The 5,879-nt window shown below is 50.7% G+C and overlaps 1 protein-coding gene across 1 annotated transcript in view; it reads left to right on the plus strand.

The window, feature by feature from the left end:
- Positions 1 to 2,323: 2,323 nt before the first annotated feature.
- Positions 2,324 to 5,879, plus strand: part of LOC104270718 (rab-like protein 6) — a 17,884-nt gene continuing 14,328 nt past the window's right edge. Inside the window, exons 1-2 of the mRNA XM_009865151.1 lie at positions 2,324 to 2,612; positions 4,840 to 5,005. The gene's annotated coding sequence lies outside the window, so the exon portion shown is untranslated. The remainder of the gene's footprint in view (positions 2,613 to 4,839; positions 5,006 to 5,879) is intronic.

The raw sequence follows: 5,879 nt of genomic DNA on the forward strand, positions 1-5,879 counted from the left end.
CCTTGTTGGACAAGGGCTGAACACAGGTATCCTCGGCTCCTCTTCCCCTCCCCACGGGCACCTCGCCTTGGCTGCCTTGAGGGGTGCTGATGTCTGGTGCCCCCTCCCCAGGAAGGGAGCGATGGGCCGTTGCTTGGCCGGGCAGCGCAGTGACGGATGCGTCGAAAATGCGCCGCTGTATTTTTGCGGGACACGTGATGCGTTGTGCACCTTCCTACCAAACCTGATGTGATCTCCATGGAGCTCAGCACAGGAATTAAGTTCCTTTCTGTTTTCTCTTCGGTGCCTGACAAACAGTGCATCATTTTTGGTGGAATATGTCGTTGCAGAGCTCAGCCCAGCTGCTGGTCCCCTGGGAGAGAGGGAGGGTGCTGGAACGGATGCTCTGTCGCGGGCGCTGATCTCAGCCCTGCCTGGCGCTGGTTTTGTTGTAGCCGGTCTGCTGGGTGGAATAAGCACATAGTCCTTGTCCCCCATCCTGCGGCAAGCATCAGTGATGCTACTGTAGCGTCGCACTAATTTATGGCCCTTGATGGCGGTTGCAGGGGATCAGGAGTGGACGGCCTTGTGCCAGCCAGGTTCCCCTTCTCTCCTCCTCTCCTTCCCGGCAGCGTTGCGATTGCAGCCGTTCGCCCAGTCCTCTGTGATGAGGGAAGCGAGCCTTTCCCAGCCGTTCTCCTGTGGTCAGCTTGGAGCAAGAACATTTATTTCCTAGCCCTTGAGCAGATGACTGCGTCCTTTGTGCTGTGGAATCTCTTCCCATTCCAGCTGCTCAGGATCATCCAGTTCTTTCTGCATCTTGTCCCTGTCCTCCCCTCTGTTGACGCTGCCTCCCAACTTTCAACCTCATGAGCATTCCCCCGGTGCCTGTGCCGCTTTGCTGAAATGCCGAAATGCATCTCAAGGCTGATCCTTGAGGAAGTCTCGCAGGGATTTCTCTCCTAGCTATATACTGCTTTTTAGTGCTACCCTTTATCTCTGCTTTAGCCAGTTCCTTAGCTAGCCTGGTTTTCTAAATTAAGTAACAGTTTCCTGGGGATGTTGTTCTCTAGGGGCTCCAGACCCTGCTGGTCACAAAATATATCAGTTTGTTCCTTAAAAGTCTATCAGGTTGCTCCTTAAAATAGGCAATGATATCTCAAGGAGATTTAGAGTCTTTTAGCCCCTGTTGTCCGCTTTCTGCTTCGCAGTCGTTCCAGTGAAGGTGCCTGGCTGGCTCCAGGCCCTGAAGGACGAGGTTGTGCTCTGTGAGGGAGAGGAGTCCGTGTTCTGACATACCCGTTGTCTGGAGCACAGCCTGTCTGTCTGTCTTGCAGCAGCGGTTGAACCCGGAGCCTCTGTGCACAAGTTCGTTAGGCTTAATGAAATAAGAGGCAAGACCATGACACGTGCTGAATTTTATGCTTCACCTTGGGTGTCCTCTTTGTATCTCTCAGGTAGGATCTTATTTTGAGACTGTTTCACAGCAAGAGCTTGTCTTTCTGTTAGCCTTTCTTTGCATACAGCGTGTGAAAAGACTGCGAAACCAAATGGGATGCCGAAGGAGGCTGCAGCAGGATCAGGCTTGGTTTCCTTTTTGAAAAGCAGTGCCGGCTTTATTGCTCTTCTAGTCAGGAATCCAGCCAGGACCACAACTTGCTTCAGAGCTTCTGCTGCTTGGCTCTGCTGCCTCCCACGCAGCGGGGGAGTGTGTGTGGGGGGAGACTGCTTGTATAGCTGCACACTGCGAGAAGGGTAACTGCAGTGAGTCCTCTGTGAGCTCTCTGGATAACTCTTTTCTTTTGACATTCAAGGATTCTCCTTGCAAATCCATTCTTGGCTGAAAGAAGAGATTCTTATAGTATTTGAGTTTTCTTGAACACTCTGATCTCTTCTGCTGAATCTAAAAGTGTGCTGTTCCTGTAGCACATGCTCCCTTAGAGACATATGTCCAAGAACTGACTTCAGGTTGTGTTTCAAGCCCTGGCATGTCATTGTCCCTCTATCCAAGGAGTTCCCAGCAGCATCACAAATGTAGGTTTCGACCTGTAGCACAAATTGAGTTGGGATTCCCCACACCTCAGTGCAGATCAGGCGAGTTCAGCTCACGTGGGTGAACCAGATTTATTTTGACCCAGGGAGTCGCAGCATCACCAAAAGCAGACCCATAGCCTCCCAGCTCAGCCCAGAGCCAGAGCAGCCCAGCGTCACACTCGGTGCTCTGTTGAGCGTGTTTTCTCCTATTCTTACATTTGCAATGTATTTCCCCTGCAGCTTCCTTGAAATGATGGAAGCCCGAAGTCGCGGCCACGCGTCACCACTAACAACTAACGGGCAAAGCCCTTCCTCTGGCTCCCAGTCGCCCATCGTACCTCCGAGCTCCACGTCGACGGGCAGCTCCAGCCCTGGCACCCCGCAGCCGCCCCAGCCGCTCTCCACAAGCTCCACCATCTCTCCTGAACCTCCCCCGCCTTTCTCACCAGTGCCTGCACCTGAGGCCCAGCAGCCGCACGCTCCTCCGCCAGCCACAGCCTCCCCAGCACCTCCGGCTGCAGCCCCGCCGCCGAAGCGCAGCATCATTTCACGTCTGTTCGGGACGTCTCCCGCGCCAGACCCCTCTCCTCCCCAGCCAGGTAGGTGCTGGAGCGCAGTGTCTACAAAGGCTGTTGTCACCCGTGGGTGTTTCTGTGTTATCCTTTATTTCTCCCGCACAAGAGGCTGGGCAGGCAGGTGTCTGAAGACCACAGGCCCAGAGTGTGTGTGCAGTGTGTTTCCAAGGAGAGCTGCACTGTCACTCCCTATTTTCTTCCTCATTAGCAGTTGGGTTTGTCTCTGTGCTGAGCTTGGGTGGGTACCATGTCCAGCCAGCCGGGTGGCACGCTTCAGAAGGAAGGTACCGAACGCCCAGGGGACACTAATAAAATAACTGTCAGCTTCTTCCCAGGAGCACATATGCTTCTTGAATAGCAAGAAAATTTGTTAGAGAAGCTATTGGAAGCCCCATCTTCGCAAAAGTCCGGCGGCTCAACGGGGCTCCCGTGCGTTAACAGGGAAGAGCAGAGTGCTGGTTTTAAAGGTTAGTCAGCCAGAAATGATCGCGTACGTCCAGGCTCTGCAGCGGATTCCCCTCCGGGGAAATATGCTCCTTCAGAGATGGTCTGAGGAGGAGGGCAGCCCGCCCTGGCTGCCTCCCTGGCGCTCGGACACAATGGAGCAGAGGAGCGTGGCGTTCGGCCCAAAGCCCTGCCGGACAGAGTTGCAGGGCAGAGGCATCAAGGGTTTTGTTATGTGTATTTTTACTGATCTGCACCTTAATTTGCCTGTCACATTCACTTTGTTTGTGAAGCCAACTGGAGCTGCAGAGCTGGCACTGCCTAAAAATCAGTAGCATGTCATCGTTTGAATCACCCTTTGGAAATACCTTCCCTCTCAAACTGTCAATCCCTGGAGCTCACAGTACTTTTGAGACACCCACAGAAAGAAAGGAGGAGGTGCTGGGAACATGGTTTGCAGTTTCAGATGTTGAAATCTTTCAGTTTTAGATCTGTACACAGTGTTCTGCAGCCTGACTCCGTTACCAGGTACGACACAGTACACCCATTTCAGTTTGTTTGTGACCCTTCCTACCCAGAAACAAACAAACAAAGAGAAGCAAATGTTAGAAATCCCTTATCAATAAAAAACCCTTCATCATGATCATACATAGGAAAAAGATAAGTGGTCTGTTACCAGTATTATAATCTTTGGGCTTTAGTTTTTTTCTTCTTTTTCTTTTTTTTTTTAAAAATCTATCACTTAGCTTGAGAACTCCTTTAGGCTTGTGACCTGCACTGCTGGTATCTCAGGGGTGCTTTTTAGGAGGGCTGCAAAAGGCAGCTAGGAAATCTGTGGGTGTTATTAGGTTTGTGTAGCCTGCCACGGGTCTGCACTTCTCCTGGAACGTGCCTAGGGACCAGCTAATTGGAAACCAGTTGAAAAATCACTGTCACAAAGTAATACTTGTTTTTTATGGGAGATGCTGTTTAAGCTTTCCCTTGAGGCCTTGCAGTGGTAATTCTTCTGCCTGTGTTTTTTCTTACACCAACGCTACTCTATGGCATTAGTAATGGTGTTATTCATATGCACAAGTGATCTGAAGGCTGCACTAATCTAGTGCAAAATGTAGAAAATATACAAATCCTGTTCACCTGGAAGAAAAGAACCTGGATGTGAGGTGCAGTGCAGGCAGAAGAAAAAAGTTGAATATTGCAAATTCTGGCTTTAGGCTTATTGATTATGCTCATTTCACAAGTTTTCATCCTGATACCTTGCAGATGGGTCAAAGGTGTCTTTACAAATAAGCTGTATTAAAGTGAGCTCTATTTGCAGTAGCTCTTGAGGCTTTTGGTTACACAGGACATCTAAAAGCATAGTGTGAGCAATTCTTCCTTTGACAGTTACACTTGAAAAAGCAAGAGGAGGCGAGCGGGTGAGTCTGAAAGAGATAAGGGAATAATGAAGAGACATCACGCAGGAGCAGGGCACACAGCACAGGTATAAAACCTGGCTCTGGTGTAGCCGGTCGTAGCATTCACTGTAGTGTAGAGTCAGCTACTACCGTGCCAGAGAGTTTGTCAGACTCTTGAGGAGCCTGGACCAGCATCTTAAACCGCAGCGGCCGTGTGAGGTCTGTGAACGCCTTCACGCAAGATCCTGGGCTGTTCATACTCTCCCTCTTCCCTTGCTGTGTAGCTGAGGGCCCACTGCACGGCTGCTGTCTGTGCGCTGAAGAGGCCCTGGGCAGGACAGATCAGTAAAAAAGCAGTTTTCTCTTTCTCTTGTGATGAACCCCCTGTTTTATCCCTACTGTTGCTAACGCAGATGCTGCTTCTGCCGCTCCTCCTCCCCACCCTGAAGCCCCTGCAAAAGTACAGAGCGTGGAGGACTTTGTTCCCGACGACAGCCTGGACCACAGCTTTCTGGAAGACCCAGCCCCACAGAAGAGCAAAGGGAAAGCGCAGACTAAACACCGTGTCAATAGTGAAAGGTAAGGAGAGGAGGACGGAGGAAGGGTGGGACAGGGACACAGCTGGCTGTGCGGTCGGAAGGATGAGTTGGGCCTGACTAGCCTGTTTCAACTGTTCAGCAAGCGATTGCGGAGCAATGAGCTGCCCCTGAGCCTGTCTGGCCGTGGTACAGTCAGTCGTAGCATTCACCATTTCACATGTAATGACCCACACTGCTCCCTGGGAATGAGGAACAGTGGTACCAGCTGGTTATCACCTTCCTGGGTTTGCTGTCTTGCTTTCATGCTCAGTGTTAAACCGCTGGGATGCTTTGGGTCACAAAGGGACTTTCCTTGTGGCCAAATGGGCTGAAACGTTTGAGATGCTTTCCTTCTGGAATATATTTCACCTTGCAGGGATATTATATCTTGCCTCACAAATACTTCTGCAGAGGCCCAGAGCATGGCCAGGCTCCTTTGTGGCCTGGTACTGTTATTTCTGAGGCGTTAGAAAGGAGTTTGTATTTGTTGGAGAGCACATGGGGTACTCCATGGCTCGATGGCATTCTGAAAGGAAGGATGGAGAGGTTTGCGCTCACTTGGAAGTGTCACTGCACCCATCTGCCTGCAGATTCCAGAAAGTCTTGCCCTCCTTTTTTATTTTGATCATTTCTAATGTTCCTTCCAGCATTTTCTCTCTGAATTGGAGAGATACGGGTTTGATGGGAGGACTGTTCAGTGGATAAGGAGTTGGCTAGATCACAGAATCACAGAATGTCTTAGGCTGGAAGGTAATTTAGAGATCATCTGATTCAACCTCCCTGCCATTGGCAGAGATACCCTTAACTAGATCAGGTTACTCAAGGTCTCATCCAACCTGACCTTGAATATCTCCAGGGAGGGGGCATGCACAACC

This window comes from Apaloderma vittatum, unplaced genomic scaffold, assembly GCF_000703405.1.
Source record: "Apaloderma vittatum isolate BGI_N311 unplaced genomic scaffold, ASM70340v1 scaffold35982, whole genome shotgun sequence".
Taxonomy (NCBI): Eukaryota; Metazoa; Chordata; class Aves; order Trogoniformes; family Trogonidae; genus Apaloderma; species Apaloderma vittatum.